Source organism: Pogona vitticeps, chromosome 5 (assembly GCF_051106095.1).
Source record: "Pogona vitticeps strain Pit_001003342236 chromosome 5, PviZW2.1, whole genome shotgun sequence".
Lineage (NCBI taxonomy): Eukaryota > Metazoa > Chordata > Lepidosauria > Squamata > Agamidae > Pogona > Pogona vitticeps.
The window spans coordinates 31,978,767-31,992,415 of NC_135787.1; the positions used below are offsets into that span (position 1 = coordinate 31,978,767).

The following is a 13,649-nucleotide window of genomic DNA, read 5'->3' on the forward strand; positions in this document are numbered from 1 at the left end:
AAGTATTTTTTAAAAGCAGAATGCAATATAACAATGGTTTTTATTGTCCGTAGAATCAAGCCTTTAGACTCTGTTTAGATTATGCTACTCTGTTATAATACACTTGAGGTTATGTTCTTCATTTGAACAGAAGAAAATCTGTAGGAGATTTGATCCTTGAAAGGATGAGAAACATGAGTTTGGAAAAGAGCATCTTTGCATTCTTTCAACAGTCCCACTTTCCAGATATGTAAATATCCTATGTACTTTCCAAAGAAACATGTTTTTTCAGGTTGACACAGTGCACAAATTATAATGTTGCTTGTACACTGGCTCTTTTCCAAGTTGGCTTTGGGAAAATATTGAATATCAGCAGGGAAAGAATGCATGCGTGCGCACAGACACACTCTCACACTCACAATTCTTGTCTTCTCAGAAATAAGGTGTGGAATAGCTACCAAGTGTTGCCTTGATACCATTGTTTACATGGAACAGTGCTGGAGGCCAAAGGTGTTGCCCTAGTTTCACTGAAGAAACACCTGTGTTCTTGTGGAAACTCGGAGAAATGAAGAACAATATATGGAAGATAAACAGGTCACAACCCAGCATGATTTATTTATTTTTAGTTTGTGTATTTATTGGTTGATGTTATTAATAATGGGACAGCCAGTGTGGTGTAGCAGGTAGAGTGTTGGACTAGAATGCCAGGGACCCGAGTTCAAATTCCTGCTTCATTGTGGAAATGCACAGGAGAGTGGCAATCGTAAACCATTCCCTGAATGCCCCAAATACCTCAACATTCTCAGAAAAGTCACCATAAGTAAGAGGTGTTTTGACAGTCCATAACACAACATTCTTAATAACATTTTCAGCATTATAATTTGGGTACCATAAAGACTTACTGGAGCAATAAAAATAACCCCCAGATATATGAAGAACAGCTGAATGTCAACAAACGGAAACATGCTGGTATTATACAATAAAATTTTGACAGAATGAAAGCCATAGCTATCAGTTCTTTTAGAGGATAGAGACAGATTAAAATGGATTAGTCCAGAATTTGACATGGTCCTTTAGTGGTCCTCTGCAAGGAGATGATTCCTTGACTGCAAAGACAATAACAAAGGCCTCTAGTTTCTGTAAAGGTGTCTACGTTTTCCAGCCCCTTGAGTAATCTTAATTTGTAGATTAAGAATCTCTCTTATGACCATTGCATATACTCTGTCTATGCAGTGCTGTATTAATATTTAATGTTGTAACATACTCAGCACTTCTCCAGATGGTGAGAATCTGAGGGTCAATTTAGTTTTTTCCCCTTCTTTTTTTGTGAAGAGGCAGAGGCAGCACTGGAGGCTTATTGTTTCTTGGAAACATTTGTTTTGTTTATACGTGTATGTGTTCCCCACTACTCTCATCCAGAGCTGGGACAGTAGGGGAAGTTTCAGCTGATGTGACTTCCATAGGTTTGGGACTCCAGGTATGATGTGAAGAATATTTTACTAAAGAACCAGATGCTTTTAGCACAGGGTTCACGTCACCCTCTCCTGGTCCATCTCTGGGCTCAGTTCCGGTCACTAGATTAGGGCCTTTCCTCTCACTCTGGAAGACCTTGGTTAATTCCACTAAACCTGGCGTGGCCCGCAGTTCTAAGGTCTAACTCAGTGGTTCTTAACCTTGGGTTACTCAGGTGTTTTTGAACTGCAACTCCCAGAAACCCCAGCCAGCACAGCTGGTGGTGAAAGCTTCTGGGAGTTGCAGTCCAAAAACACTTGAGTAACCCAAGGTTAAGAACCACTGGTCTAACTCACTGGTTCTTAACCTTGGGTTACTCAGGAGTTTTGGACTGCAACTCCCAGAAGCCTTCACCACCAACTGTGCTGGCTGGGGTTTCTGGGAGTTGCAGTTCAAAAACATCCAAGTAACAAAGGTTAAGAACCACTGGTCTAACGGAACCAACTCATGGCTCTTAAGGACAGCTTCTACTTTTGGATGGCCATTCCACTAAAGGTCTCCACTGAGCTTTCTCAAGGCTCTACTGCCGTACTTTCTGTTGCTTGCATCTCCAGTGCCTCTTCTGCACTGGAGTGGGAGTTGGGTGTTCAGCTGAAGGAAGCTGTCTCCAACAGTGCCAGGTACTGGCTCAAGACTAGCAAGGAATCAGCTCAAAGCTCCTGGCTTGCCCCCTCCCTTGTGAGACAAATTTCAATGCCAATCCAGGGATCTTCAACAAGGATATAATCGTAGATTCCTGGGCAAGGCCTCTTCCTGCTCCTCCACTGTATATCCTCAGGTGTCCTCATCCTCAGAGTCAGTAGGGCCTGATTCTGACCCATCACCCTCAGTTGCCTCCAAATTCTCCATGTTGCTGGACTATTTGTCACCCGCCCCCAGCTTTATGCTTGCTGGCTGGATACAGAGATCTGTCCCTGCTTCCTTGCCTACGTTGCTCTTATTACTCACCTTTTATTTCTGGGTCTGGGCCAACCAACTGGCCTCGGACCCCACCTGAGACTTGACAAAAGGCAATTCTGATGGGTTCCCCATGGGTGCTGGGCAAGAGCAGACAGTCTGCCACGGATGCCAGAGGTGATCCACTCACAGTATAGAAGCAGAATCTGCTGCCTTAAAAAAAACAGGTAGGGACTTTCACAATTCTGTTGCAGGAAGTTAATCTCAAGCCCCTGAACAGCAACTTTCCTCTTCTCACATTCATTCTTTCTGCAAAATTGTTTGTAACTGCCCACTCTTTCCACTACTCTTAATATTAGCAAAAGGCTAGGAATGTCAAAAAACATTGTCCAAATCCATATGGTGTTCACACATATTTAAAACGAATGTTATTGATGCAAGCAAAGAAGTGCTTCCCAAAACTTTTAATTCTGGAGAAATCCACATATCTCTGTACTCTCATTTACTCTCAGCTATTTGAAATAGAAGTGTCAATTTAGAATTTGAAATTACAAACAAAATCTTGGCAATAATTATTTTTGGTTGAAGATGTGTACGCACAAGTAATTCTTCATGTCAGAAAAAAAGTTAGTGAAAATGAAGTTACCTTAACAAAGAGAAGTAAAAGAAATCTACTGTGAAGGATAGTGCTGCATTTTAGAACATCCTCCTTGGATTTTCTCATGCTTCCCTGGGCAGGCAAGCCCTCTTATTAAGGAATCCATTCGGTCAAGATTTTGGCTTAAATCTAATGTTAGAGCAGATTGTTTGAAATACGGGGCACTTATGCCGTGACTGACAAATTTCCACTGATATATTCTAGCTGTGATTAACATTGTTTTGGACCGTTTAAGCCAGAGATGGCTAACATGTGACTCTCCACACATGTTAGCTTGCAAATCTTATCAGCCGTAGTCAGCATAACTGATTTTGATGAGTATCTATTGGAGTTGAGATCCAATCCCATGTGGAGGACCACGTATTATTCATTGCCTCTCTTTTAGGCACAACTACAGGATAGATCCAAACCAATACATCATCACAAAGAAATTAAAACTGAAGCATTTGTTGTGGAGTTTTAGAAAGATCCCTCTTACTGAATATAACTCATGCATGGGAAATCAATTATACAGGCTCTTGGCTAAATTTAATCACACAAGGGAGTAGTTGAAAGTCTTTTCTATTCTATATGATCTAATGTTACACAATTATCCAGGTGTACCACAGTGGCTTTTCACTCAACACCTCCATGTATTACTCACACACTGCCAAACTCAGGAAGCTAAACTAAATGAATGGATTGATATAGCATGACCATTGTTAAATGGCTGGTTGGGAGTTCAGTTTTTTAAAAGAAGCACACACTTTAAGAACTACCTTTAGAAGCCAAGACTGTCAAATGACTACTGCATGAAAGTCCTATAAGAACACGATGTGGAACAAAATGATATGGGAAAACAAAATTCTACAATGTGCTTGGGAAGGGCTGCAGGTTAATGGTAGAACCAAAAAACATGTTTTCCATCTAGATTGTTTCAGGTTCCATTCTTATCATTTCTTGTTGACAAAATCTCTAGACTAAAAACGTCTACAAATTTAATTGTGGCCTTGAAATGCTCCATTCAGTGAAGCTTGTTGGAAACAGAGACACTGTCATCTTCAATTTACAATTCACCCATGTTTCTATTTTGCTTCTTCCTCCTTTTTGTTTTTAAAAACACAGAAAATCTGTCCAGGAAGAAAGATGGAGTAGCTTTACAAAGCATTTTGATTTTTTCCATCTCTGTAGTTCTAACGTTGTTGTTGTTGTTATTTTAATTATTAAGCAATAATATCCCTTTCTGCAGAAACACTTTAAGAAGAAATGTATGCTTCCTGCTATTATATTTTCCTTCCAAACATGCAGTTCCTTCAGAACATTCAGACTTGCAGATCAAGCCCATGTTTCCCTTCCAGTGACCAATCACAAAACAAAAGCAAGCTAAACATAAGGAGCAAAGAAAAGCTTGTGCTCGGATAAACAGCCATCTTTATCTCGCAGCTAATTTGCAGATGTAAAAATTGCATTATTTGATCATTAGTGTAGAGAAAAACTGGGCTAGATCAATTAATTTTTTGTTTTTGTTTCCATGGCAGCAGCCACAACAGTAAAAAGACATTGGGAATACTGTACATCATTTTAAGGGAAAAAAGTTTTTTTAAAAAACCCACCCACCCCCTTCATTCATACTGTAGCTACATACATAATTCACTGGGCTATTCAACCACCACAAAGACATAAGCAACAGACAAAGGCAATAAGCCACTGCAACTTACTTTTTCCTTAGAGGAAGGAAGATGGCAACTATGATGTGATGTAAAACAAAGATTCTCAATCCAAAGTAACATGTTTGCTTTGATTCTGCTTGACTAATCTGTCAGCTATAAACAGACTTCTAGTTCTGCATCCCCCTCCTCACTTGAACATAGGCATACTGTTAGGAGATCCATCCTAACATATATAGTGTTTTTGATGTTCAAGTCCACACTGTGCAGTGAAATTCAATAGGTTACCTTGGGCCAAACCAATTCTCTTATTCACACAGACCTAAGTCACAGAGATATAGGAATTATGTGGGGAAGAATTTACTATCTTCAGCTCCCTGGTGGAAAGACAGGATACATATGTCTAATAACAAATAGATATTTCAATATGTTTGTTTTAAAAAAACAAATTAATGGAAAAACAGGACTGAATGAATGGATCAATGAATACATACCACTTACATGGACTGAAAATAGAATGTTTTCTCTATTCCTGGTTCCTAGGTACTAGGAATGGTATATAATTTTTTTTGGAATGGAATCATGCTGAATAAATGCATTAAATTATGCAATCTATGCAAAAGAATTACCGTATTTTTTGCTCCATAAGACACACCTTTCCATAAGACGCACCAATTTTTTAGGAGAAGAAAACAGGAAAATATAATCTGTTTTCTTCACTCCATAAGACGCACAGACTTTTCACCCCCCTGTTTTGTGGGAAAAAAGTGCATCTTATGGTGCGAAAAATACGGTATATACAAAGGAGATTTATGTGACTATAAAATGTCTTTAAAAAACGAAGATTGAAATGAGTGGCTAATGGATCACAAACAGAAGAGCAAGCATTTCTTTCGGTTTTTATCTTTACTTTCCAGAAGGTACAAACTGATACTTTGGAAGGGGGGGGGGGAATGCCAATTTTTTTATTCGTATGTAGTGAGAAATGTGCTTCCTGAGAACAGCAAGATTTTTTTCTTCAATGTTATTCTTCTTATTTTGACATTGGCTGTATGTAATCTGTTTAACATATAAGCATACTTCAGAATGAAAGCAGTGAATTTTGTTCTGGTGCTTACAGGTACAGCAGGAAGACTCAACACAACCCCTTCCCCCACTGCACAAGGACAACTGAATTGATGTGGCTTCTGTTCAGCTTCAGTTTGTATGTGTGGGAATAACCACCGCTTGATTCTACAAGACACCAAAGGCTGCGAAAATACACATTTCCCAAAGGAATTAAAGAAGTATGACTGAATAAAAAACATTTGAATTTGCTTCCTGTCCAGTATCCAAAAGGATTCCTGCCTACTTTGCTTGCAGGTACATAAATCCCGTCTAGCTGAATTAAAGGTATCTATGGTGAAGGCAGTTCTCCTGTGAGGGGTGATTCTTGTCAGATACAAACTGTCGCTATCCATCAAAGATTAGTCAAGGGGCTGCTTTACAGGTGTCACAAACAAGTCCAGCTGTAAACCTTTTCTTCTAAATACTGGGAGTGTAGGAATAGAAGTACAGTAATATGTTATTTGTATGATAAGAACAATGAGATAGGTTTGTGCTACATACATGAAAAGTGTATGAGTTTGCAGAAGAGATGAATAGGGTGGAAATGGACTAGGGAGGATATAAGATGAGCCTGTAACAGAGAAATAATTTAGGGAAAGGCAGAATGACAATTAATCCTCATTGATGTATTAACCTTCATGCTTTGTTGACCTTGCATTGCATTCAGTTGTGACATATTGTCTGTGAAAAATCCCTCTGCTTCAACAATTCTTGAATTTGGGGAAACTGTGGAGATCTATTCAGTGCTTTCATTGTAGGTTTTGTTTTGTGTTGATTCTGCAACAAAATGTGACACTATCATGATAAAAAAATCTATCCTGGTATAGAAAAACCAACCCTTAACTACCTAGATAGGACATTTTAGTCCCACTGAATCATGTTTTGCTGGAGAATTCACATACAAAAATACTTTCAGGGCAGACATTTTACACATTATTGTCACCCGACAAGTTATAAACAATGTGTCCATTGTTTCAGCTATTTGCCATATATTTTTCTTTCTGATATATAAAAAAGACTGTTTGAGAGATCTCAGTTCAGTCTGTTTTCTGGAAGGTACAAATGTGAAACATAATTTTCCTTGAAAAACAACTAAGAAATCATTCTTGCCTCCATAAACCGGGAAAGTTTCCTCAACAGCTTGGTCCTGCGGACATTGCAAACAAGAGCATATTGCTACACTATTGAGTGTTAGAATTACAGCATGAAGACAAACAAAATGCTTTATACCAGGGGTCCCCAACCCCTGGTCCGTGGCCTGGTGCCAGTCCGTGGGCCTCCTTTAACTGGGCCCCGGACATGCACAAGGGACATGTTGTACTTGCGGAGGGGCGTGTCGCACTTGTGAGTGCAACATGGCCACCCGCAAGCGCAACACACCCACCCACTCTCAAAGTCTGCCTGGAGTGGGAGCAGCGGCGGTGGCACCTACTTGGTGAGCGTGGGGCTTCCTCCCTGTGTCGTAGGGGCTGGGTCCCACCTGCCTCCCGACACACCCATGCATCCAGAAAGGGAGCCCTCTCCCTGCCTGGCAGTCTTCTCCCTCAGGGGTTTGGCACCACTGTGGCTTCTGCTTTTAGGTCTCTCTCTCCCCCCCCCCCCGAGATAGATAAAGTGATCAGGCACTCCCATTTCTTTAAGAACTTGTGATAGTTTGTTGTGGTCCACACAGTCAAAGGTTTTTGCATAGTCAATGAAGCAGTAGTAGATGTTTCTCTGGAACTCTATGGCTTTCTCCATAATCCAGCCCATGTTAGCAATTTGGTTTTGAGTTCCTCTGCCCCTTCGAAATCCAGCTTGTACTTCTGGGAGTTCTCGGTCCACATACTGCTGAAGCCTAACTTGTAGGATTTTGAGCATAACCTTGCCAGCGTGTGCAATGAGTACAACTGTACAGTAGTTGGAGCATTCTTTGGCACTGCCCTTCTTTGGAATTGGGATGCAGACTGATCTTTTCTAATCCTCTGGCTATTGCTGAGTTTTCCAAACTTGCTGGCATATTGAGTGTAGTACCTTAACAGTGTCATCCTTTAAAATTTTAAATAGTTCAACTGGAATGCCATCACCTCCACTGGCCTTGTCACCAGGTCAGCAAACACACTATAGTGGTGCCTTGACTTATGACCATAATCCATTCTAGAAGATGTGCATAACTCAAAATGGTCGTATGTCGAAGCACCATTTTCCATAGGAATACATAGAAACCCCATTAATCCATTCAGACCAGGAAAAAATATACCAATAAATAAATAAAATAAAAATAAAACACTGGAAGCCTCATAGGAATGTGCTGGGGCCAAAAAACAAAGAGACCAAAGCAAACAAACAAACAAACAAACAAAAAACACAGCCAGCCCCAGCAGAACGCTACGGGGCTGGGAAAAAACACTCAAAAAAAACACCCCCACACACACAGCCAGCCCCAGCGGAATACCATGGGGCTGGGGGAAAAAACACAACACCCCCAAACACAGCCAGCCCCAATGGAATGCAATGGGGCTTGGAGGAAAAACACAACCCCCCCCCACAGCCAGCCTCAGCAGTACGCTATGGGGCTGGAAAAATACTCAAAAACAACCCCCCCACAGCTAATCCCAGTGGAATGCGATGGGTCTGTGGAACCCCCCCCCCAGCCAGCCCCAGCAGAATGCCATGGGGCTGGGAAAAAACCCACAAAAACACCCTCCACATACACACACCCAGGCCGAACGCGATGGGGCTGGGAAAAAACCACACCAAAACACAAAAAATATCACAGCACAGGAGGGAAGGCAGTAAAACTGGAAAAAAATAAACCGAAATTAGGTTTGATCTCTTACCTGGTTGGTGTTTTGGCCTATATAAGGAGGGAATGCAGTTAAAAAGGAAGAAGTAAACCAAAATTAGTTTTGATCTCTTACCTGGTCGGTGTCTTTACCTGAATAAGGAGGGAAGGCAGTTAAAACAGAAAAAATGAACAGAAATTGGTTTTGATTCCTTACCTGGTCAATGTCTTCACCTGCATAAGGAGGGAAGGTGGTAAAAATGGAAAAAAAATTGAGCAAAATTAGGTTTGATCTCCTACCTGGTCGGTGTCTTGGCCTGTATGAGAAGGGAGGGTAGTAAAAAATAAATAAATCTAAATTGAGTTTTGATCCCTTACCTGGTCAGTACCTAACCATAAGATATGTTGTTTTACGTAGAAGATAGTTATGTGATATGTATTAACATTTATAAACCACTATCCCTTTAAATTTTGAGCAAGTAATTAACACTATGTATATGGAAATAAATACAAGAGAAATCTACCCAGAAAGAGAACAAGTCAATAGATCCTGGCATATTAACACATTAAATGGGTAAATGTTTCAGACACAATAATCTTTGGAACCCTTCAGACATGGAAACAATATGTAAAGAGATCTGTTGTTCATTTCTGAACAACATAAACAAAAACTTTTTTTCTAATTATGGTTACTAAGGAAGGAGCTTAACTGAATACAATCTAATGAATGCTAGGGATGAAATATACAGATTAATCATGCAGAGTAAGCAAATGTTTCAGAAATGAAATATTTCTGTTTCATTTCCAACAACTGCACCCATGGCTCCATCAGAAAGGGGGCACCCAGAAAAGGATCCCCACAAATGCTACTCTTTCCCATCTATGTGGGAAGTCTGTTATTGAAATCCAGCTTACATCTGGCTGCCCCTAACAAACCCATTTATCTCCATTTAAAAACAATAGCAACCTCTCAAAAGTACCACATCAACTGCTCTGCCAGATCTCATCACCTTAAACCTACACTACCCAGGCAATGCCTTAATGTAGTTTCCAGAGCTATAGACAAAACAGGAAGCAATCCTGAGAGTAAGTATATCTCTACAAACTATGAACCTGAATGGCTGAGAAAGTCCACGGTTAAGCCCGGTTGAAAGGTAAAAGTAAGTAATTTTGAAAAGCCAAGGTCTCTCTAATTCACTCTGCTCCCAATGGCTGTTTAGGCAGGAAAGCAGCAGGTGGGCAGAGACCAACTGCCAAGAGCTTAGAGCACTGTTGCTCCAGCAATCATGTGACCTCAGAGGTCATGTGACACCTCTCATTATGTCCTCAGCAGTATGTCAATAGTTATTTGAATGTCTCTCACACTCTTAAGCCCAACCAGGCTGCTTGCAAGAGTGAAATAAAAGTCTTGTCCTGTGGATCATAAATACTTCTGCATGGCCTGCTGTTGGGCTGGTTTTTTTTATAAGCTCATAAGTAGTATCTCTAAATGAGCATCCATTAACTATCTTAGTTAATGTCATGGAGCTATTTACCTACTCCCTTTTAGGTCAAGAGTCAAGAATGGAATATTAGAAGATGTTGGAGAACTAATTGCCATTCAAAGCACTATTTATGTCACAGAACCCTGGTCCAAATTCAGAAAATGTTAGCACTAAAATAAATCTTTCTTTTTCTCGTCCTGACTTAGAGCACAATCCTAACCAGCCAGGCTGGCCTTAGGCTGGCTGAACCAGATTCTCACAATTAAGAGGGAGATGCCTGTTAAAGGTACAGTGTGCTTTCCCCCCCAAATGCAAGTCCTTTCTGCAGTTGCCATGAAACCCATTGCAACAACAGTTTGTGCTGTAGAAAGCTAAGCCCCTCCTAGTGCATCTGGTGCAGTCAGAGTGCCCCCATGACATCTGCCTTTCTCTCATTTAAACATTCACCTGAGAGAACCACGGGAGGCAGCCAAAGAAAACTTCTGTTTATTGATCTATAGCAGGGGTCTCAAACTCAATTTATCTGGGGGCCGCTGGAGGCAGGGTCTGGCTGAGGGTGGGCTGCATCAGATTTTCTGCCAAGCGGAGCTAGAGCCCAAGGGACTCTGAGGAGGAGGAGGAGGAGGAGAAGGAGACGGAGGGGCGCAAGAGCCCTCGTCACCAGCCACAAGCCCTTCTGGCTCCTTCTTCACTACTACTACTACTACCACCACCAGCAACAGCAGGATGAAGAAGTGGAGAAGGAAGGGAGCACTGGCGGGGGGAGGGGGGCATGACATAATTTTTTTTTAAAAAAAACCTCACAGAAACGCCTTGCCAAAGGAGAAAATCCTCCATCGGTACCCGTGATGTTAGACAGAACGGGGTGGGCCCCCACAGGTGCGCGTGCACACACACACACACACACACACACACACACACATGGAGGTCCAGCAACCTTCTTCTGAGGCCCCCCTCAAAAAAGGCACACTCAGGCGGGCTGGCTGGCAGGCTGCAGTTCCGGATGGAGGGTGCAAGAGGTGCTGTCTTGGGAGAGAGCCGGCAAGCAAGGTGAACCTTTTTTGACTCTTGACAGCAGAGGACATGTGGGTGCTTCAGGGGGGCAGGCAAGGCGTGGGCAACAAACTATCATCCGACGGGCCGCAAATGGCCCCCAGGCCACATGTTTGAGACCCCTGTTCCATTACTCCCTCTTCCCCCTGCCCTAGCTCATAATTAGTGGCAAGGTTAGTGACTAGAGCTGTGTAAAGTTATACTTCAGGCAAGAATTCTTAGGCTGTGCTTTCCAGGGATCCTATAGTCTGTTGTCCATCTGACACAACTCTACACAATTCTGCACAATTCTACACAGTTCAAGGCCTTTCACTGTCCATCTTCCTGCTCTCCTTCCTAGTTGGGTAATGTTGACTTTGCACTTGGACTCTCCTTTCTGTTTTTACTCATGATTGGGCAGCTTAGGTCCCTTCTACAATACTAAATTTGTGGCTTATGATTGGAGGGCCAGCTTGAATCTCCACCACTGTCAATCCACCTGCCCCTTACCTCCTGGTTCATGATTGGGGGGGATTTGAATCCCTCCCACCCTCGCCTCTTGGCTCATGATTGGTGGGGCCAGCTTGTATCCATCCCAGTGATATCTTGCCCACCCCCTACCTCCTAACTGATGATTAGGGCACCAGCCTGTATCCATGCCAGTGTCTTCCCAACCCCTTCAGCCTAATGAATCATCCCATTCACACAGCTCATGATTGGCAAACCATGCATTCCTTCCTACCCTTCCCATCATTATCAATGAAAATAGGGTTTGTGTCCCTCCCTGAGCATGGCCTTGAGCTACCTTGTCTAATAAAGAAACTTGACTCGGAGTAATTGTACATAGCATTTTATTGAGCAGGTATCTCTCCTCAGAAGCACCTTTGTATCTTAGACATGAGCGTGGCACGCCCCTCCATGAGCGTGACATGTCCCTCCATGAGCGTGACACACCCACCTGTGAACACAGGGGGGGCCCTGCCCCCAAGCGGTTCGCACATGGAGCCCGCACCCCCCGAACGGTCCACGGTCCCAAAAAGTTTTGGGACCGCTGCTTTATACCATCATATTAATGAGAAAACTATTTTTTGGAAAAGGAACTTCTCTAATCATTTCCTTTAATTTATTTTCCAATTTATTTTTTTTAAAGCACTCACATCTGAGTTTTACTAACTTCAAGACAGAACAGATTCCCTAAAGGAGTACTGGTGAGTAAAATTAACCTGGAGCTTCATCTTTTGTGTTTTACCAAATTAGTGATGAATTGACATGCAAATTTAAATTAGGTAAAGGTAAAGCACACACAAGATTTCTCTAAAGCTGTATTTCTCTAGCTTTAAAATGAAGCCAAAAGGAGGGGGAATTTATATCACCTATTTATGACACCACTCATCCCTAGATATAATTTCCTCTGTCAGGAGATTGTCCGGAGATTATACTCACAGTCTGGCTGTACTGCTTCCTTCCTTCTCAACAAGGAGCTGCCTGTTGCTCCAAGAACCATCTCGTTTAACACTCACTAAACTCACATTACATGAAAGCAGAACTTGGCAAAGTGTTTGTAGGGTTGGATGGGTGCTGACGGTGTTTGTTGCCCACTGCAGGAAGTGCCATATTGCTAAACTCCCCCTTACCAAAAAAAAAGGTACAAAAATAAAATAAAATAAAGCATGTGAGTTGGAAATGAGAAAATGTTCTGGGGGGTCCTGAAAAAGTGTTATTAGATGTTGTCTGGATGTCAGGGGGACTTGTGATATCATAAATGTTTGACTAGAATTTCAAAGGGTACAAATGCCCCCTCTGGAACAGGCCTAAGATTTGCTTTGGAAAGAATGAATGAAGGACAAGTTCTTTCTCCCCTCCTTCCCAGAGAAAGTCAGATTATAGAAAGAATGGCTGAAAAAGAGGAGTGGAAAATGTACTAAAGAGTGGACCGATTGTGAGTATTTTTGCATCCCATGAAGTAAGAATGTCTGTACTTAGAATTCATCCTCAGAAATTCAGTGCAGCACTAGATTGTTTCTGCTCTCAGTAGCCAATTACTGTATTATATTCATAATTGGCTCCTATTATCTTTTGGCACCTTTCAAGATTCCAAAAAGCGGCTGGTGTTTTTTATTATTTGGGGGAAGAGGTTTATGTTCACTGTTTTTCAGCGCTAATGAATTAAAAAAGAAACTAAAATTGAAATCTGCTCTTATGCTATTTGGGAAGGAAAATTTTTCATTTTGTCCCATTGGGGCCTCATGCTAATGACTTCCAAAAAATGAATGGGATATGGTGTCACTGAGAGCCCAGCATTTAATGATTGTTCATTCTACCAAAGAAATATTGTTCAAAAAAAATCTTGTCTGAAGTAATTTGTATTTCTAACCAATACCCTGTGTTGGTCATCTGGAAAATCACTAATGGGGAAATGGACAGCTATAGGGAGAATCTGTTTTCCTACACTTCCTGTGTTTCTTAATTTCTAGGGATTTTTATTCTATGGTCTGTTCTAGGTTGTTAATGGCTTGCGTTTTGGAATGTGATATTGAAAGTTATTTATGCTCTGCATTTCTTTTTTCCAG

General features: G+C 41.6%; 2 long non-coding RNA genes across 5 annotated transcripts in view; one reads left to right on the forward strand and one right to left on the reverse strand.

Annotated features, from left to right (window-relative positions):
- The window catches only part of LOC110072838 (uncharacterized), a 99,348-nt gene that overhangs the window by 50,956 nt on the left and 34,743 nt on the right, over nucleotides 1-13,649 (forward strand). For 2 of the 4 annotated variants that reach the window (XR_013536905.1, XR_013536906.1), the window contains exons 3-4: nucleotides 5,813-6,054; nucleotides 12,230-13,018. This is a non-coding gene — a long non-coding RNA (uncharacterized LOC110072838). Of the gene's footprint in view, nucleotides 1-211; nucleotides 574-5,812; nucleotides 6,055-12,229; nucleotides 13,019-13,649 lie in introns of those variants that run through there. The other 2 variants (XR_002299447.3, XR_013536904.1) reach the window with 2 other exon arrangements.
- LOC140707595 (uncharacterized) lies at nucleotides 591-10,469 on the reverse strand. Its single transcript, XR_013536907.1, has 3 exons — nucleotides 6,301-10,469; nucleotides 2,440-2,601; nucleotides 591-1,085 (listed from the first exon to the last, which is right to left on the reverse strand). It is a non-coding gene; the product is annotated as an uncharacterized LOC140707595 (long non-coding RNA).